The following is a 21,938-nucleotide window of genomic DNA, read 5'->3' on the forward strand; positions in this document are numbered from 1 at the left end:
CCCTCCCCCTCCCCCCCCACGCCGTGAGCGCCGAGGAAGGCGGGACGCCGCGGCCCGGCCCGCGTCGCCTCAGTTCCCGCCGCGCCCACTAGTCCGACCCTCGGGGCAGCACCCAGGAAGGACGACTCGCCGCTCCGCGGGCCCCACGGCGTCCCGAGGTGACCCGGGAGGCCCCGCCCCGTGAGGCTGCGTCAGTGCTGGTGACGTCACGCCTGCATGACGCCAGCGGCCGTGCGCTGACCTCCGGCCTGGGCGTGCTCTGGGCCTCTGGGGAGCGGAACTGTCGGTCCTCGGAGCTCCTGAACCGACGGCTGACGGCGCGAAGCACCTGCGCCCGGTGAAGGTTTGAACCTCCTCTCCCGTGTCAGGTCTTCACCCGGTGACGCACCTGGCGTCAGCTCGCACCTGCCTCCCGGGCCGGGTGTCTCAGGCTCCGCTGCGGAGACAGCGTCCGGGCCGAGCTCTCCAGCTGGCGCGTGCTACCCAGAGCTTCGGGGGCGGCCTCCCGAACCCCGCGGGAGGATGAGCGACGCCAGCCTGTGTCACAGCTTCGGAGTCGATGCACTGTGCGGGCCAGATCCTTTGGACGCCTCTGACGTCTAAGAACCGCCCCAAACGCAGCTCCCAGGTACGTCCCCTGCTCTGAAACCCCGCCCATCACCTGCGCAGGTGTTTCCTTCCTCCTGCCTCGTGCTTGAGTCTCTGGCGCCACTGGCACCATTTCATCACGTGTCTTCTTCACACGCCCCGTGGCCCCGAGGGGTGAACCAACTCCCTGCGGCGGGGTCTAGGCCTCGCTCACCTTGATGACCTCCTCCTAATGGATAGCGCGTCGATATTTGTTGAAATGAGGGGACTGTCCATTCTCCTTTACTTTTCTTTTTTTTTCTTTTTTTTTGGTCAAACTATATCTGTTTTGCCATCGCTGCCTTTTAATGCAAATCCAGTCATTTGATTTTAATGCCTATATAGTACACGTGTTCCCTGTTTTCAAGAATATAATTGGATAAGCTCGACCCTATTAACTGTGATACAAGGCAGGATTTTAGGCGTTAGGAAGGTGAAAAAGGAGTCAGCATTCATATCTTTTTGGAAGAGGCAGGGAGGCCTCCAGGAGGAGAATGTGACGGTTTTTAATGAATAAGTAGAAGTCAGTAATTTTTAAGAGTGTACAGGAGCACCTGGGTGGCTCAGTTGACTAAGCATCCAGTTCTTCATTTTTGGCTCAGGTTATGATCTCAGGGTCTTGAGATCGAGTCTCACTTTGGACTCCATGCTCAGCATGGAGTCTGCTGTAGATTCTCTCTCTCCCCACCTCCACCTCCCCTTCTCCCTTTCTCCCTCCCCCTCCCCCCTTTTCCGTCTCCTTCTGCCCCCCCCAGCTCTCTCTCTCACAAATAAATCTTTAAAAAAAAAAAAGTATAGTACTAACACCAAAACCAACTGAAAGAGTTATGAAGCTCAAAAACATACCCAAGTAATTAACACAAGGTTTACTGAGGTAATGAAGGTGGCATCTTAAGTCGGGGGGGGGGGGGGAGAAAAACTTTATTGATAATGAAGGAGACATGACTATGGGAGAAAAACAACTTCCATGTCCTGCCACAAAAAGTAACTACCTATGTAAAAAACGGAACCATCAGCAAACTGGAAAACAAATGCAAGTGAAAATTTAATTGATCTAGGGATAGGAAAGGGCTTTTTAATTATAAAAGAGAAGAAATTACAAAGGAAGAGGTTGACTTGACTGTAAAAATGTCAAGAAAACATGAAGTCAACATTGTAACGTAGGTTAGAACTTTAATGTGTTTAACATTTTAAGATCTAGTAATCATAGAAATGTAGATTAAACTTGTATTTTTCACCTATCAGGTGTTTTTGAAAACTTTTTTTTTAAAGATTTTATTTATTTATTCATTAGAGACACACACACACAGAGGTAGAGACACAGGCAGAGGGAGAAGCAGGCTCCATGCAGGGAGCCTGATGTGGGACCCAATCCTGGGACTCCAGGATCACACCCTGGGCTGAAGGTGGTGCTAAACCGCTGAGTCACCAAGGGATCCCGAAAACTATTTTTTTTTAATTTTTATTTATTTATGATAGTCACACACACACACAGAGGCAGAGACATAGGCAGAGGGAGAAGCAGGCTCCATGCACCGGGAGCCCGATGTGGGATTCGATCTCTGGTCTCCAGGATCGCGCCCTGGGCCAAAGGCAGGCGCTAAACCACTGCGCCACCCAGGGATCCCCGAAAACTTTTTCTTAAGTGCTGATAAATGTGCGGTGAGTTTGTTCTTAAACATTGCAGATGGGAGTGTAACTGTATGACCTTTCTGGAAAACGTTTGGCAATGTATGAGGGTATGTGTACAGTGTCTAGAACACTAAGACAAGTACATGCTTAATAAGTATTAATAGTGTCTCATTATTTTTACTATTGTTATTATCACTAACATCACCATACCTTTTAATCAACAGAGCAACTAGAATAGTATTTTGAACTTAGTGGATGTTCGTTAAATATTTGATTGGATAATTCTTCTTGTCTCATAAGCATTTTATAGGAAAAGATATAGACAGAACCATATGATAGTTCACAGAAACTTGTCCTTTATAACTTTAATGTTATAGCAGGTTGACGTCATTAACTCTATAAGTAGGATACCTTGTACGTAGTAATAAATGTTTGTTATTGATAGTTAGCTATCTTTTGCTGCATATCAAATAACCTCACAACACACACCAAGGGCACTAGGCTGGCTCAGTTGGTAGAGCATGCAACTTTTGATCTTGGGGTGGTGAGTTCAAGCCCCATGTAGGGGTAGAGTTTACTTTAAAAAAAACTTATTTGGGGGACACCTGGGTGGCTCGGTTGATTAAGCATCAGCCTTCAGCTCACATCATGATCTCAGGGTCCTGGGATGGAGCCTTGTGGCTGGCTCCGTGCTCAGCAGGGAGCGGGCGGGGGGGGGGGGGGGGGGGGGATCAGTTTCTCTTCTGCCCCTCCCCCTCAAATAAATAAAGAAGATCGTTTAAAAAAAAGTATTTGGGACACCTGGCTGGCTCAATTGGTGGAACCTGTGACTCTTCATCTCAGTGTCTTGAGTTTGAGCCCCAATGTTGGGCATAGAGGTTACTTAAAAAAAAAATTATAAAAACAAACTTAGTGGCTTAAATCAATAAAAGTCATGTATTATCTCTCATAGTTTCTGAGTTAGGAATTCAGGAGGGGTTCAACTGGGCTTTTCTGTTTCAGTCTCCTAAGGGTGCAGTCAGATGTAGGCTAGGACTGTGGTCATCTGAAGACTTACTTGGAGCTGGAGAATCCACTTCCAAGGTGTTTGGTTCTCTCACAAGTCTGGCAGGTTGGCTTAGCCTGTTGGCCACATGGGCTTTCCCACAGGACAGCTTGAGTGTTCGCACAGCATGGCAACTGGCTTATTCTGGAGCAAGTGATCAATCTGAAAGACCAAAGCAGAAGCTGCAGTGCCTTTTATGACACAGCCTTAGAACTCACACATCACCTCAGCCATATTCAGAGCCAGCCTTGATTGAATTTGGGCAGGAGAGTAATGAAGGCCATGTGCTAGAAAGTAAGGATCAGTAGAGCCTGTCCTGGAGGCTGGCTACCACAGACGAAGATGACATTTTCAGCTGGAGAATTGTCTGTCTTAAAAATGTCTAAGGATAGAAGCCTTTACATGTTCCTTTATAATATTGCTCAAGAAGTTGTTTCTTGGGGAGCCTGGCTGGCTCAGTCAGAAAAGCACTGTGACTCTTGATCTCAGTTCTAAATTGGAGGCCCCCATCAGGTGTAGAACTTACTTAAAAATAAAATCTTATTAAAGAATTGTAGGGCAGCCCGGGTGACTCAGCAGTTTAGCACTGCCTTTCAGCCCAGGGTCTGATCCTGGAGACCCGGGATCAAGTCCCACATCGAGCTCCCTGCATGGAGCCTGCTTTTCCCTCTGCCTATGTCTCTGCCTCTCTCTCTCTCTCTCTCTCTCTCTCTCTCTCTTTCTCTCTCTCTCTCTCTCTTTCTCTCTGTCTCTCATGAATAGATAAATAAAATCTTTAAAAAAAATTGTATTTTAATTTCAGCCATGATCTCTCCTATTAAGTCTTGAGAAACAATTCTAAGACTATTGATTTGATACTGCTCTTTACAGCTTCTTTGAAAATTTCCCTAGTGATGGTACCAGTGACAAAACCATTGTAGTGGGGTGCCTGGGGGACTCAGTCGGTTAAGTGCCCACTCGGCTCAGGTCATGATCCCAGAGTCCTGGGACTGAGCCCTGTAGCCGGCTCCCTGCTCGGTGGGGAGCCTGCTTCTCCCTCTGCCTGCTGCTCCCCCCTGCTTGTGCTCGCCCTGTCTATCAAATAAATAAAATCTTGTTTAAAAAAACCCACCATTTTAGTGATAACAACCCATTTTGGGGGCAAAGGAACATTGAGAACAGGGCAAGGTGATCATTCATTCATCTATTCTTGTCATTTATTTGATATACAGTGGACTAAATTTTATGTGGTCAATAGACATAACAGTAACATATACCAGAAATAACCTTACAACTTAATGATTATGTCAGTTAATTATTACCCAGGTTTTATATTATTTGGTCTCACTTCCCTTGTACTGTTCTATTTTCTTGACAAAATATTGGCATAATAATAAAACTCATTGATTTAGCACTTATGTGCCAGGTGCTTTACATATCGCTAATCTTCCAACAAACCTTGAAAGGTGTAGTTATCACCCTCTGATTGTGGAATAATTAAGTAATGTGTCCAAAGTACACACAGTAACTGACAGGGCTGGGATGCAAACCAAGATCTGTGTCTCTTTCCTTCCTCGATCATAGCTGCTATTAGTGACTCCTCCCCATCCATATCCCTCCCACCTGAGAGGTAAGAGACTTCCACATTGTTATTTAGGCATTTTCAAGTTGTTGCTGTAGGTATCTCCATCACTATATTGACAGTACGGTTGAAAGGTATGATTTCAGTGAGAAGTCTTTTTTAGTTTACCAAGAGGAACCAGATATTTGATAGGAAACAATCTCCTTCATTTTCTTTTCAGATTATTTACTAAAACATACCGGACAATTAGTGATACATTATACAGCTGTTTAGCACCTAACTTTCAACTAAACCACCTTCCGTGTTATATGTAAATAAAAATCTGGCCAGAGGCACCTGGCTATCTCAGTTGGAAGAGCATGCAACACTTGATCTCAGGGTTGTGAGTTCAAGCCCCACATTGGGTGGAGAGATTACTTTAAAAAATGATGTCTTAAAAAATAAAAATCTGACCAAAAAAGCCCCAGTTGACACGTAAAAAAATACATGCCACTTTTTGTTATACTTAACTCTTCCCATTTTGTCTTTCTACACATCTAAATATATGATTTTGAAAATCAAGATTAGGAGATTATACAGGATGATGAGTTGAGAAACTAAGCTTAAAGAAAGAAAGAATATTTTAGATCTGTTCTCTAATTAACCATTGATTAGTATTAGTATTGGCATAGAGGTGCATTGTCCAGTATTTGGTAACCACTAGCGATATGTGGCTATTTACGTTTAAATGAATTGAAACCAAATAAAATTTGGAATTTGCTTCTTCATTTGCATTAGCCACATTTCAATTGCTCAGTAGCCACCCATGGCTAGTGGCTACCATACTGGATGGCACTATACCAAAGTTTTCATCATTATAAAAAGTTCAATGAGACAATGCTGGAAAGAAGCAATATCATAAGAATCTCATGGATAAAACAAAATAAGCCAAAATGAGTGGCAAGGTCTATTATTATTTTAATCCTATTTCATATTTTCTTCTTGACAATATTCATATTTATGCTTTCTCTTTCTAATGTTTTATGTGTGTTTCTAAATAAATTATAAATTTATTGAATATTTAATATGTTTCAAGAATTGTGCTAAGTGTTTCATGTGAATTAACTCATTTAATCCTTAAGACAATTCTGTGTTAGTTGTAGAAAATCTGGAAAATATAAAAAAGAGAGAGAAAACCAACCTTAATCCCCAAACCCAAAGATAATTGTTGTTGACATTTCTAGTGGATACTGTAGTGTGCTGCCCAGATTCCAAGATACAGCTTCCAGGAGTGTTGGCTGCTGATGACTCACAGTTGGATTTCTCTCCAAAACTGCCTTCTGTGAAGGAAACTGCCTCATGCTAGGTTATATTCACTCCCTTGGGGCAGCTCAAATCCAATGGTAGTTGTGGAGATACAAGGCACAGTTCATCAATCGTAACAATCTGGGACATTCAACTTTAGAAATCCCCATAGGACCAGTTAAAGCCTCTGTGGCAAGTGCCCTGCAGTTTACCTTCCCCTGCCTAATCCTGCCTCCCTCATAGGTGCTGTTCCTGAGAACACTGTTGAGTAAACCACCTGCATGCAAATCACTGCCTCGCAGTCTGTTTCCTAGAAAACCCAGCCTAAGTCAACATTGTCAGAATATGAGTTCCAGTTTTTTAATTTTTTGCATATGTCTGAATTTTAAAAATCTTTCCAAACTTTTTTACCTCAACAAATTTGATGTTTTCTTATCTATTGTTTTACATGTTAATTTTTTGGTTGATAACATTTTATGAATAACTTTGCATGCACCTAAGTATTCTTCTGTACCACCATTTTTTTTTTTTTTATGATAGGCACACAGAGAGAGAGAGAGAGGCAGAGACACAGGCAGAGGGAGAAGCAGGCTCCATGCACCGGGAGCCCAACGTGGGATTCGATCCTGGGTCTCCAGGATCGCGCCCTGGGCCAAAGGCAGGCGCTAAACCGCTGCACCACCCAGGGATACCCCACCATTTTTTTTGAGTTTTATTTAGATCCAATACAACATGGGGCTCGAACAGGACCCCAAGATCAGGAATCACAAGCTCTTCCAACTGAGCCTGCCAGGTGCCCCTGTGTACCACAATTTTTTTTAACAGCCACTTGGAATTCATATGGCATATCATACTCCGTTATTCTCAGACATTTTGTTGTTTCCTGATTTTCACTGTGGCAGACCCTAGAACTCAGCAGGCCAACACCCATTTCCAATTTTCCTCCTGCTTGCCTGCTATAGGTTAGGGAAACCAAATATTCCTATATATTTTGTCTTCCTCATCTTACTTAGACCTAGGACTTGTAGCATCCCAACCATCAGGAAAGGAAATAAGCTGAAGATTACTGAGGTTGAGGGGGATGTTGCAGGAAAGGAGACATACTGTATTGCCACCTTCCAAATAAGGTGGGACACAGGCTCGTCCCCCTGGGCCTCTCATAGTGTCCCATGCCAGAGGAAACCATGGCCCCGAACCATTCCCCAGCCTCTGTGCCATAGGCTGCAGGCACTGAAGCGGGTCGCACAGTGGAAAAAAATAAATAAATAAGGTAGGACAGCCAAAACTGGTAACATTTTCTTGCCTATCCTTTCTGCTTTGTGAGCAGTGAGATGTCTAGAGCTGTAGTAGCCATCTTGCATCCAGAAGGAAAAATCAAGAAAATTCAGGGCCTTTGACCTTGAGAAAATTCAACATTTAAACACCAAAGCCAGCAATGACCTATCTCTGGATTTCTTGTTATGATGAGAAATAACTTTTTTTAACCTCCTTGTATTTGGATTTTCTGTTATTTACAGCTAAAATCATTTATAAATGTCATTGTTCCTGACATGCATGATTAGAGGTAATGCAGTAATGAACATTGTGGGTAAATACTTGAACAAAAACAACATAAAAATCAGGGAGGAAGAGAATTACGACCCTGCATTTACAACATTTCTTCTTCTTGACTATATGCGGCTCCGTTCTTAACCTTCCCACTTTTTTTCCTTGTGGGGACCAGAAAAATAACATACATTAGGCTTCCTAAATGTTTCCAAAACACAACAGTAGTTGGAAGAGAAAATAGACTTTTTATACATCAGAAACTTATCTCTTCAAATAGGATATTTCAGCAAATGCACTCTGCCATGGTGTTCACGTCCATTAATACAGAATCAGCAAGGTTTTTTGGAGCAAGTATTGTGTGAACTGGGGTACATTTTAGGCTGTCATAAATTAACTCCATATATTTGGAAATCATTAATATCTCTAGAATTAGGATATTTTATCTTCTCAGAATAAGCCTGGAGAATCAAAGAAGCTGAACTGAACTATCATTTGGAGTAAAAAGAGCACTGTTAAATGCAAAATAGATACTGAGATTGTGTTTGATTTCAGCTTTCTAGTGGCAGGCACTTGACAATGCAAAACCTGAATCTGGTGAGTCTATTTCCATGACTCCCACTTACTCATGCAGTCTTGAGGCTGTTTCTCATTCTGCAGCCCCAGAAACCTTAGCTTGGCTCATTCTGGTTCAAAGTAAAGGCATGAGGATGCTTTTTGACATTGTAGTGAATCAGTGTATCTAGGACCTGAAGTGTTGCAAGTTAAAGATGTTCTGGCTCATTTCCAGTAGTGTCTTTTGGGGTGGAAGATAGCTTCAAGTCCGCCCAGACTGCTTGCAAGTTGCTCCAGACTATACTGCCCTTCATGTGCAGACTAAAACTGAACTGGCGTAAGCAACAGAGTGAAAAAAAAAAAAAATCTTAAGGAAGTCATATATCTGATAAGGGTATAATATCAACATTATATTAAAAAGTCCTACAGCACAGCAACAGAAAATATATATCTCAATTTTATTTTTTTCTTTTTTATTTTTTTTTTAAATTTTAGGTATTGTTCCACACCCAACGTGGGGCTTGAATTCATGACCTTTGAGATCGAGTCACATACTTTTTTTTTTTTTATAAATATTTTTTTTAAGTTTTATTTATTATTTATGATAGTCACACAGAGAGAGAGAGAGAGAGAGAGAGGCAGAGACACAGACAGAGGGAGAAGCAGGCTCCATACACCGGGAGCCCGACGTGGGATTCGATCCCGGGTCTCCAGGATCGCGCCCTGGGCCAAAGGCAGGCGCCAAACCCCTGCGCCACCCAGGGATCCCTCGAGTCACATACTTTACCAACTGAGCTAGCCTGGTGCCCTTTATATCCCAATTTCAAAATGGACAAAGAAGATATACAAATTGCCAACAAGCATATGAAATGATGCTCATATGAAATGATGTCACTAATCATTAGGGAAGTACAAATCAAAACCACAGTGAAAGGTCACCTCATACTCATTAGGATAGCTACTATCAAAAGAACCAGAAAATAACAAGTGTTAACAAGGATGTGGACAAATTGGAACCCTTTTGCACCATTGGTAGGAACAGCTGTTTTGGAAAACAGTGTGGTTCCTAAAAAAGTTAAAAATTAGCATTACCGTATGACCCAGCAATCCCATTCCTGAGTGTATATCCAAAAGAATTGAAAACAAGATCTTGAAGAGATACTTATATGCCCATGTTTGTAACAGCACTATTCATAATAGCCAGGAGGGGGGAGCAACCCAAATGTTCATAAACAGAGGAATGGATAAACAAAACGTGTCATATCCATACAATGGGATATTATTCCGCTTTACAAAGGAAGGAAGGAAATCCTGTCACATGCTACAACATGGATTTTGAGGACATTATGCTAGGTGAAATGAGCTAGCAAAATCACAAAAAAAAAAAAAAAAAAGCCACCATATGATTCCACTTACGTGAGGTGTCTAGAGTAGTCAAATTTACAAACAGGTTGCCAGGGGCCAGGAGAGGAGGGGAAGTGGAGAGGGAATGGGGAATTACTATTTAAGAAGTGTAGAGTTTCAGTTTTTCAAAATGAAAATGTTCCGAAGATTGCTGCATAGCAATGAATATATTTAGCACTGAGGAGGGGGGAGGAAGGAGAGGTGAAGATCGTTAGTGACCCACTATGCTTAAAATACTGTCTTGGTCCATTACAGAAGACATTACTAACCCCCATAAATTATATTATTCATGGCCCATTTTGCATTTTTATATTTTGTTGCTGTGTTAGGTGCAAGAAGTAGGAACCACTCACATCATTTTAAGCAAAGGGGGATTTAATACAGGGAATGAGGAGCTGAGCAAATCATTGGAAAGGGTTATTGGGTCCTTCAGGGCATCTCCAGAAATGATTCCTAGGACTGCTGTTGCGGCCTACTGGAGGAGCTGCTACCTCTGCAATAATCAGAAAGGTGCCCATCAGTGGACTCCATTGGTACTGCGGAATTCAAAGACATGCCACTGTAGCTGTGAGCCAAGGACTAGAAAGCACTGCCACCACTGTGACTACCTCTCAACATCCATGAAGTTAGTACCTAGACACTGAAATAATGCTGCAGAAAAGCCGGATGGGTCTACAGTGAGTTTGCATCAGAAATAAAATAGGTGACTCCAGCTTTGCATTCACCTTTCAAGTGCTTCTAATTGGCAAAAGCAGAACTCTAGCTGCAGAGAGGTGGGGAAATGTAGTTTTTCCTTCTTTAGCCCCTGCAGGGTCAGAAAACACACTAGAGGGCAGCCCCAGTGTCTCAGCGGTTTAGCACTGCCTTCAGCCCAGGGTGTGATCTTGGAGACCCGGGATCGAGTCCAACATCTGGCTCCCTGCATGGAGCCTGCTTCTCCCTCTGCCTGTGCCTCTGCCTTTGTGTGTGTGTGTCCTTGAATAAATAAATAAATAAATTTCTCTATAAAAAGAAAACACACTAGAGGTCTGGAGTGGATGCTGAGAGCCAGTTCAGAGCACCCACCCCAGCTGGTTTGTAGCTGTAGGCTCTTTCCAACACTTCTTATCCTTGGCCAACTCCTTATTCTATTATTGAGGAACCTTCTCTGACACTCCCTTCGTTCCCTCCACTAGCACTAGATAGGATGCCCTTTTGTGAGCTCCCATAGCTCTAAGCTCTAGCTCTGCCATGTGTGTACCGCTCCATACCATAAGATCCTGGTTTCTTTCTCCAGTAGATTGCAAGCTCCTTGAAAGTCCAAACTCAGTCTTATTCGTTATTGTGTAATTGGTGTGTATTTGTTGAGAGTGATGGTTACTATACTGTAACACCTCAAATAGTATCTCTTCTGTTTTTATTGTTCCATATTCTTGTGTGCTAGTATCTGTATATAGTAAAAGCTCAGTAAACGTTAACTTTCTGGCTTTCATTTAGGCTAAGCAAAGAGAAATTCCACCAATGCTGTATTTGTGTGTATTCTTATTTTTTTTAAAGATTTTATTTATTTATTCATGAGAGACATGGAGAGAGAGGCAGAGACATAGGCAGAAGGAGAAGCAGGCTCCATGCAGGGAGCCAGATGCGGGACTCCATCCCAGGACCCTGGGATCACACCCTGAGCCAAAGGCAGATGCTCAACCACTGAGCCACCCAAGTGTCCCATGTGTATTCTTATTTGACTCTATACTTATATAGATTGGTAAATACATGGAACCGCTAATGCTTTTTACAGTTTCATCATACGTATTTAAGTATATACACTCAAGTGAGTGTATGTATAATCCTCACAACTGTCCTATTTGGGAGACACTATTTTTATTCCCATTTTATAGAGGAAGAAACTGAGGCTTAGGCAAGGTAAGTAGGTTATCTACAGTTAGACCAAGTGGCAGAGCTGGGACTCCCCTCAGGGTCTGGCAAATATGAAAGTCTGTACTCTTAGCCATGATGATGATGATGGTGGTGATGATGGTTGTGATAACAGTGACAGCTGATGGTTCTAGGCATTGTGCCAGGCAGTTTAAATTTTTATTTATTTATTTTTAGAGCGAGCAAGTGTGAGTCAAGGGAGGAGCAAAGGGAAAGAATCTCAAGCAGACATCCCACTGAGCTTGGAACTCAACACAAGGCTCAGTACCACAACCTGGAGATCATGACCTGAGCTGAAATCAGGATTTGGACACTCAACCGACTGAGCCACCCAGGCACCTCTGTGCGAGGCATTTTACATGTGTTGTCTTAAACAATATATTTCCTTGCATAGAATTGATGCTTAATAATTGTTACCTGTGGTAAGGTAGACAAACCTCTCCATGTCTGTGGGCTCTCCCACTGATTCACTGTGTGACTTCAGGCAAACTACTAACGCTTCTGAGCTCCAGTTTTCATTTCTGCAAATCAGTGAATGATTTTAAAAATACTTCTAGTTCTAAAATTCCAGAACTCTGAACCAATTCTACTTTGTTTTTCATTCCATAATTATTCTGTGTAGTAAAACTTTTCTTACCCTGAATTCTGAAGTTTCTGTAGCATCTTGATTTTGTTTTATTGTTTTCTCACATCTTCCCGGTACTTAGTCCAGTGCTCAGCCTAGAACATAACAGCCTCATGGAAGTGTATATGGAGATAATGTTAATTGAAATCTGTCCAAGGGGAAATATCCATCTTCACAAGAAGCTGTACTTATTGTTGGATGTTACCTTCCTTTGGAGGTGACATTCGAATGTAACTTAGGGCTGCCTCAGAGATAGCCGTATTCAAAAAAAAAAAAAAGAGAGAGAGAGAGAGATAGCCGTACTCAGCACTTTTGGAAACTTTTCTGTGGTCAGAGATAAGATTCTTACCTTTAAAGCAAAGTTGTGGTCACTGCCTAAGCGTCTACTCCTATGACCTGAGCCAAAGGCACATGCTCAACTACTGAGCCACCCAGGTGCCCCGATAGTAAATAACTTTTAGAATAGTTATTTTTAGCTGCTATTTTACATTTTAGGGGAATGGCAAAATTCACCTCTTCGGCAAATGGAGCTTTTGTTTGAGAAGCAAAAAAAGAAAATGTTGGCCTTTTGGGAGGTGGTCAGTTCATATGGGAGGAGGTTCGACAATGAGAATTACACTGCTTCGAATAATAGAATTTCAGAGATTGGACCTGAAGAGCTCCTGAAGGAAAGAGATGAAGAAGGAAGTCTGAACAAAATGGCAGCAAGCAGGCCCTGAGAAGAAAACCACAATGAGAAATTCCCTTTGTTGAAAACGGCCAAACAACTTTTAGATAATTCTGTTTCCTGTCCTATGCTGTATTATGTCCTCTGTTATTCACAGGCTTTCTTGAAAAGTCTGTCATAAACAACCACTTGTATATAATGGTGCTTGGAGAATAAATGAGGAGGGGGCAGTGGTCACAGGTAGGATGAAATGGGACACAGAGAAGACAGGAACGACCAGTAAGACGTGATCAAAAGGAATATATTCCTTGGGGAATATACCTATAGATGAAAAGATTGGATGAACTTAGAAGCCTGGGACACTTGAGGTCATTCCAAACAATGCATGAAAGCTTAAAGCCTGATCCAAAGCAGGGGAAAACTCTTGAACTGTGCAGGGTCAGCACAGATGGGTCCACTTGCTTTCGGTTCAGTTTTCTTCAAGAAATGACTATAGACTTGAAAGACCTGAATATAGAGAATCCATAGAGAAAATTGGAGACCACCGTTAAGAACCATTCATCTGACTGGAGAAACTCCATTTTTAAAACAATAATAACAACAAATAGAACTTTGTAACCCATTCATAAGTGGATCTGTGCATTTCTTAGTAACTGTCACCATGGTAGCAAGACAGTTCGACAAGGGCGCCTTCTTAGCAAAGTACATAAAAAGGGGAGAGAGAACTGCTAATCGTGTTCTGCCTTGTACCTTCTTATTTAATTGTGCTGGTCCTGTATTCCTGACTATTAGCCTCTGACACTTCTCTCCCTAATAGCATCAAGTACAATGCTAGGAATATATTAGGCACTCAAACATATACACTGATTGGCTGAATTAAATGAGTGTCTCTCCTATGTCTTCCTTTCCAATCTATAGAGAGTGTCGACTGGCAGAAATTTGATTTTACAATGGCTCCTGCATTTGTCTGGGGGATCAAAATTAGGCCATTCTCTTGATTTCGCTGGCCCAACATAGATTTCAGGTGGAGAGGATGAAAGGACGGTGATTAGGTATTCTCAGATACTGTAGTATTGGAAGGCTAACATGGGAGTGTGGGTAGAAGCGTTGAGGGCATTCAAGTCTGGGAGCTTCGTGTAGGACTTGCATGCAGCACTGTTTCCTGGTACAAACACAACTTTGGCAGCAGTTCCTGCAGTGTTTAATATTAGACCTGGGTGACTACCCTGAGGACAAGGAGCTCCACCGATTCTGGCTTCAAACCAAGAAGGCTTTTAAGCCCCTAACCTCACCTTATAGCCAATTCACATGCAGCCTGGGAAGTCTCCTCATTATGGTCCCTTGAATTAATGATAATCTTTTACTATAGCCTTTTCTCTAATACATTCCTACATTTCAATTGTCATCTGTATAATTGCTCTCCATTTCAGTTCCATTTTTACTCTTAATGTTTTTTTATTTCACGTTTTCTTTTAAAAATTTGTAACTATAGACACACCCTCTTTATTTTAATAGCAAACCCATGTTTGCTACTTTAAAATATGAGTTCTGGGACACCTGGGGGCTCAGTTGGTTAAGCATCTGCCCTCAGCTCAGGTCATGATCCCAGGGGATCAATCCCTGCATCGGGATCCCTGCTGGTGGAGGCGGTGGTCTGCTGCTCCTTCTGCCCTTCTCCCACTCAAGATTTCTCTCTCTCACTCTCTTTCAAATAAATAAAATCATTTTAAAAAATAAAATCTGAGTTCCTACAGTTTCAACAGATCTTCAAAGTGTGCCGCCTTCAGTTTACTGATTGATATTCTAATCATGTTCAAGACAGAAATCAGCTGCAAGAATTTGTCTCTGGAATTCTTTAGCAGTAGCTTTCTGTTGATAAAGCCCACATTTGACGAGTTTGGTGGGTCAGCCACAGAGGCGTGGTAACCATAATGCCATTGCCCTCTCTGGGACAGACTGAGCAGGACCAGCCTCCTCTGGAACAGCTGCAGCTTTTCACTATTCCCAGAGAGAAACAGGTTAAATCCTTCTAAAACTGCTAAGGAATTTTACCTCAGTCCTTGAAACTAGAGTGTAACTTGAAAGTATAATTGGTTGCAAATGTGTTTCATTTTTCCTCACATTACTCTTGAACCCCTGTGAGACGGAAAAAGGCGTTTCTGTTTATTTACATAGATTCAGATCACCACTGTTGATAAACTGGACTAACTCCGTATGAAATTTGGGGAGCAGACAAATAATGGGACTTCATTTTATTAAAGGAATGGTTAGGGCCCTAGTTTGAAAGTCAACGAATACACAACTGATGTAGTTATAGCATTTAAGTCTCCTCTCGATTTTTTTGCCAGTGTGTTTAGCGCAGTGCTAGGCACAGGTGCTCAGTGAAAGTTGAATGAATGAATGAATGAGTGAATGAATGAAAACCTCTTCATAGTGTGACTCCTACCTGCTTTTCCAATTATATTTCATATATATATGTATATAGTGTGTATATAATGTGTGTATATATATATATATATAGTAGTTTACACTCTGGTAAAACAGCTGTTCCATTTTCCAGAAACCTCTCCTGCTTTCCCACTTCTGTACGTTTGTGGTTGCCGTACTACTGCCTAGAATGCTCTTCTCTCATATCCTAGACTATGAAAATGTTGCTGTTTCTCATCTCAAATGCCACTTCATGAAAATTTTACCAATTACTTCAAAAAGAGAAAAGCCTTTTCTCCCTGTAATTCACAAATCTTTGAATCTCCTGGTCATTTATTATCAACCACCTTTTGTTGTATTTATTTCTGTGGTGAACTGATTCCTCTTGCTATATAGTAAGCTTCTTGAAGATGGGCACTGGGTCTTATTCTTTACAGTGATTAGCACATAGTTGATACTCAAGAACAAATTGCTGAAATAATTTAATCAGTTTTACTAATGCTGTACTATGAACTCCAGCAAACATTTTTTATCATTTTTCTGAATAAAATAAAAATGTCATTCTCATATATTAACATTATTTGAGCTCCAGAACTAGATTGAAAATGTATCTTTGTCGGGACGCTGGGTGGCTCAGTGGTTGAGCATCTGCCTGCAGCTCAGGGCGTGATCCTGGAGTCCCGGGATCGAGTCTAATATCGGGCTCCTTGCATGGAGCCTGCTCCTCCTGTCTCTGCCTCTCTCTCTGCCTTACTCTGTGTCTCTCATGAATAAGTAAATAAAATCTTAAAAAAAAAAAAAAGGAAATGTATCTTTGTCAACATATCCTTTCTAGTTAATTCTTAGGAGATTGAAGCATTTGATTTGAAGCTTTTGTGTTTTAAATGATCATGGACCTTGTTTGGTTCTTTTAGTGACATCATTAGCATCATTAAATTTCCTAATCTTCTGAGTATTTTTCCTTAAGTATGTATACACCATTAAATTCTTCACTGATCATTCCTTCCTTCCTTGTCTACATTATTGAAAGGTGTCAGTTCCATTTATTCATCCATTTGGGTATGAGACAAAGGTCTTCATAAAGACTCTTGGGGCTGTGCTTTCTGCATAATATTAAATGCTTCTTTCTACAGATGACCTCTTCTTGACACATAATGATAAAACCAAAGATTCTCTTCCAATTCTTTTTTTAAATTATCTATCACCACCTGCAAGGCATAAAGAGAGAGGAAATGGAGCACAGATTATCCCAAAATTGAGTCTGGAAGTCATTTGAGATACTTCCCTCTTGAAAGCAGAAACTCTGCTATGTGCTTTATTTCCTAAAATTTTTAGCCTTCCTGAAGAAGATTTGGGAGATTCTAAGAATTTAAGACAAAAGATACAAAGAAGTGTAGAAGATTGTCCTTCACAAAATTTGGGACAGTCTTTATTCTGACCAGTGCATAGGTACTTTCCTGGATTACAACTTTCCTAGGCTCTTAAAAGCGTCATTCCTACAATAAGTGCTCCTCCAATCAAGCTTTCCCCAGTTTTTGTTTCATTTTATATATTTTTAAATTTTTTTAAAGATGTTATTTTTAAGTAATCTCTGCACCCAACGTGGGGCTTGTACTCACAACCCCACCATCAAAAGTCACATGCTCCACCGACTGAGCCAGCCAAGTTCCCCTCTTATTTAAAAAAAAAAAAAATTCTTTTAAGTAAGAAGAAAAATTTAGATTGAGGAATTTCAGCTAACTAGCCAGCTGGTCTAAAAGAAGAGAGACAAAATGATTGCTTCCCTAGGGAACTTGGCTGGGACTGATGAAGATCTTCACAGCCTGGTGTCCATGCAGGAACCCACTACTGGAAACATGGATCTGGGTGTATCTGAGCATATGGGCTGAGTTCCTGGCTTTAATTACAAACCACCAGGTCAACGGGAGTTTATCGTTGCTTACATCACACATCTGTATGACATCTAGACCTCCTCACCAGCAAGTCCCAACAACAAAGGCCCATCTGACCACAGTCCTCTTCCAGCTCTTTTCAATTGAATTTTCCAAGTTTACATAGCTGAATCCACTAGTAAACTTCTGAGAGGAACCAGTTTATCTGGTATCTACAGTAGAGGCTGGCAAGGACCAACTAGCCTGTAGCCTGTTACTATTTATTCTTTAACAGCTTTATTGAGATATCAGTCACATATCATACAATTCCCCCTTTTAAAGTATACATTTCATTAGTTTTTAGTCTATTTACTGAGTTGTGCTACCATCACCAGTTAATTTTGTGACATTTTTATCACACCAGAAAATCTAACACCCATGAGCAATCACTCCTCCAAATGTAATTAATCACTAATCTAGTTTTTTCCGTATAGATTTGCCCATTCTGACATTTCTTGTAAATGAAATCATACCATGTGTGAGGTCAGTTCCTCTCCCTGGGCTTCCTCACTGAAAAAGAAGGAATTGAACCAAGTGTTTGTTCAAAGGCCTTCCAACTCCAGGATCCAGAGGCTGGCTATCATCACAGCAGCCTTCCTGATGCTGAGGTGTCAGCATATGCCACCGTATGTCCATTTATTACTGCCTGAGCATCATATTTGCAGGACCTATTTCCCCAGGCTATGGTCAGTGATGTAATGAGGAACAATCATCTTCAGACAATGGACAAGCCACTCGAGTAGCAACATGTGATATAGGAATGATTGGAAAAGATATGCTTTATAATGGATTGAAGAATTTGTTTACAGATTTTAATTGCATATGGATGAAAGCAGAAATTAAAAAAATATGTGCAAAGAAAAGTGTGGTCTTCTACGACTGATTTCTTTTACTTAGCATGTTTTCAGGACTTAGCCATGTTGTAGCACATTGATACCTCGTTTCTTTTTATTGCCAAATAATTCATTATATGGCCGTTTTCACATTTTGGTTATGAGTAATGCTACCATAAACGTTTGTTATGATATTTTGTGTGAATATATGTTTTCATTTCCCTTGTGTATACAGCTAGGGGTGGAATTGCTGGATCATAGGATAACTCTATGTTTAACCTCTTAAGGAACTGCCAGGCTGTTTTCCACAGCTACTGTGACATTTTGTATTCTCACCAGTAAAGTGTGAGGGTTCCAATTTTGCCAAGAATTGCTGTTACCTTTTTTATAAAGTCATCTAGGGGGTGAGAAAAGGTATCTCATTGTGGTTTTGTTTTGCATTTCTCTAATCTGATGCCAATTTTTTATATAGTCTAAAAACTAAAAATGGATTTTAAATGTTGAGAAAAATATTTCATAATACCTGAAAATTATCTGAAATTTAAATTACAGTATCTATAAATAATCTAAAATTTAAATTTCAGTCTCTATCAATAAAATTGTGTTGTCCATATCTCATTATGTATTGTCTATGGCTGCTTTTCTCACTACAATGGAATTAAGTCATTACAACAGTGGCTGTACGGCCTGCAAAGCCTAAAATATTTACTATCTGACCATTTACAGGGAGAGTTTACCAACCCCTGGTCTTCAGTATAGTTGGATGAGACCAGAGGCTCTGGGGTAGGAAGGAGGAAATATGCCCAGTGGGAATGAATTTTCTCTCTCTCTCTTTCAGGTAGGCTCCCCACCCAGTATTGGGTTCAGAAGCTCACAACCTGAGATCAAGAGTCACATGCTCTACTGATTGAATCAGCCAGGAGCCCTGGATTTTTTTTTCCTTAGTAAAAATAGAATGCAAGCTGGCAAAATGAGAGGAAACAAATCAGGTATTGTCCCCTGAATCATTATTATAAGATCTTTCAAAATCTGGGCTCTCCCCATCTTACAAATTTCTCCCAGAATTCTATTCCTGATCTGCTGCTCTGATATTATACTGTTTATCAGAATCGTCTGAGAGTCTCCCACACCCACAAACTCTCTTAGGACCATGATATGACAGCATCTTATAGCACTCACTCTTTCTTTCTTTCTTTCTTTCTTTCTTTCTTTCTTTCTTTCTTTCTCTCTCTCTCTCTCTCTCTCTCTCTCTCTCTTTCTTTCTTTCTCCTTTCTTTTCTTTCTTTCTTTCTTTTTCTTTTTTTTAAGATTTATTTATTTATTTGAGAGAGAAAGCACAAGTATGCATGACCAGGGAAGGGGCAGGGGGAGAAGACAAGCAGACTGCCTGCCAAGCTAGGAGCCCAACTCCGGTCTCCTCATGACCCCAAGATCATGACCTGAGCCAAAACCGAGAGTCGGAGGCTCAACCAACTGAGCCACTTGAGTATCCCAACACTCAGCTTTGATAGAACTAGATCACCCAGCCCGAATTTCAGGATTCCTCCCTCGCTCCCTTCCTCCCTCCCTCTGTTCCTTCCTTCCTCCCTTCCTCCCTCTCCATGCCCAGTGTAGACCAACATGGGGCTTGAACTCATGACCCTGAGATCAAGACCTGAACTGAGACCAAAAGTCTGACTCTTATCCAGCTGAGCCACCCAGGTGCCCCCGGAATTCTGTGCTTTCATTTATACTTTCTCTTCTATGTGGAATGCTTTTCTCTTCTCCAAATTCTAGATACACTTTATTACTGTTATTGTGAGATGTTTCAAGCCTACAGAGAAGTAAAGAGAATAATATAGGAGTATCTGCACTCATCAACCACCGAGCTTTGTCAGATCTTACCATTTTCCATGTTCTGTACTGTTAAAAATTATTACAGAGTTAGATATCTTTAAAACCTCCTCAAATGCAAAATCTTCTAAATAGGCCTCTTTGATGCACCTCATCAAAATTAAGTTCTTCTTCCTATGATTTCCTATAACAATTTTTTTGTGTCCCTGTCACCTGACCTATTCTGCCCTTGTGAAATATTTTGAGTATTCCTTACTATTGGCGTTCTCATAGTGGGGCGCAAAGGTTATTTTAGGTATTCTAAGAAAAAGACATAAAAATTTAAAAACTGTATATTTAAAAGTGTACATTAGAAATATATGTACACACAAGAATTTAAAAATCTATATCTAGAACATCAACTGCATGGTTTCCCAAATGTCCTTCAGGACATGGCTAAAGCAGGTAGATATAGTAGAAAATTATTCAGTAAATAATAATGTTAGAAAACTAGTAGATAAAAATACAGATGATATAGCAAAAATTTTGAAGATTGTACTCAAACCATTTAGCTTAGAAAAGTTAGCTTGTTAGAACAGGGACCCAATTTTATTTATTATTGTACCAAACTAACTCAGAAAAGATGCTTATTGAATTGAATTGATTTCTCTCTGGGATGAGATCCTTGAAAATTATGTGGAACCTCCTAAACCTTTCACAGACCACTCGAGATTTTGCCCACATTGATTGTCCCTGGCACATGTGCTAGGGACAGATGGTGCTTTTTCCCCCTCTCCTTTTCCTGTCCATTATGAGACGTTGCCCCAGTTGGGGCTTGATGAAGTATGAAATAATGCTAGTGATAGTCCCGTTCTGAAGGAATGAGGACTCCAGCTTGCCAGGATGTTCTCATCAGCATCACTTCAACAGACCAATCTCAACAAATTTCAGTTTGTGGATCACTTTAGTTCTTGGATCTGGTCCACTACACACACACTGTCTCTTAGGCTCAGCATACTTTATGTTTTAGAGAAATATTTCTTGGTCTCCTTAAAATTCACTATTTTGTGGCATCTTTTCATTATTGTTAACACTAAACCATCTGAAGTCACATTGGCAACTGAATTTAGTCTTGAGACTTGGCAATGAGGAATCACTTTGTAAAACCCAATGCACGATGTTAGCCAAATTATGTCATAGAGTTTCAAAACTCCTGTCCTATCCTCCAACGTTTCTGAGCAAAAGTGACTCTTTCAGAAGTTTCGCTCCTTCTACCCTCAAATGACCTTATATGCTCTCAGATATCAGAGGAACCTAATTGTGATAAAATCTTTCACTTTATTCCCTTTCTTATTGCCTGCTTTTTGAGGTGGTATTTTGGAAGAGTGGGGAGCAGTGGGGACCCCTAAGGCCTCTGAGTCATAAAAGGAGATAAAATATGTCTGAAGTTTGGTTTAACCCCCAATACTGGACTAGATGAGCCTCTGGGGGAAACCTTTGAAGCTTCTATATATGGCTTTAACATCTTTGTTTCCTAATTCCTACGAAGGCACAGGTCTTTGCTGATTTTAAAACTCCTTGCCAGGACTAGCTTATAACCAGGACACTTTTATAAATGAAATAGGGGGTACTGGGAAGAAAAAGGCATAAATCACCCAGGGAAACCATGATGTTAAGTCACTATACTTGAAACAGTTGCTTAACCTCTACAGGAGACCCTTTCACATTGGAGACTAATTTTCCACTGGAAAGTCTTTAGGGTTTCTTAGAGAATTTAACATTTTGTTTTCATTTTAGTGAGATGCCTGTGTTTGCATTGTTTATACTGATCCATTGTTTGTCCCCTAAGTGGAAAAACTCTCATTGTCCCTGGCCAAAAAAGAGAACAGAAGCAGGCTTCACTTACAGGTAGGGAAATGTTCAAGCCAAGCCAAGTAAAGGATAGCATGGCCTGTAAAGAATGACCTGTAGTAATTCTGAAAGAGAAGAGTGAAACATGATAGGATACTGAACTTGGGGTACCTGGGGGGCTCAGTTGGTTGAGCGTCTGCCTTTGGCTCAGGTTGTGTTCCCGGGGTC

General features: G+C 41.1%; 1 long non-coding RNA gene and 1 other non-coding gene across 3 annotated transcripts in view; both read left to right on the forward strand.

Annotated features, from left to right (window-relative positions):
• The first annotated feature begins 53 nt into the window (after positions 1-53).
• The window catches only part of LOC129511606 (uncharacterized), a 39,026-nt gene continuing 17,141 nt past the window's right edge, over positions 54-21,938 (forward strand). For both annotated transcript variants that reach the window (XR_008664868.1, XR_008664869.1), the window contains exons 1-2: positions 54-628; positions 18,886-19,036. This is a non-coding gene — a long non-coding RNA (uncharacterized LOC129511606). The remainder of the gene's footprint in view (positions 629-18,885; positions 19,037-21,938) is intronic.
• LOC129512233 (small nucleolar RNA SNORA42/SNORA80 family) lies at positions 7,276-7,399 on the forward strand. Its single transcript, XR_008664976.1, has one exon. It is a non-coding gene; the product is annotated as a small nucleolar RNA SNORA42/SNORA80 family (small nucleolar RNA).

Source organism: Nyctereutes procyonoides, unplaced genomic scaffold (genome assembly GCF_905146905.1).
Source record: "Nyctereutes procyonoides isolate TBG_1078 unplaced genomic scaffold, NYPRO_anot_genome, whole genome shotgun sequence".
In the NCBI taxonomy this organism is placed as follows: Eukaryota; Metazoa; Chordata; class Mammalia; order Carnivora; family Canidae; genus Nyctereutes; species Nyctereutes procyonoides.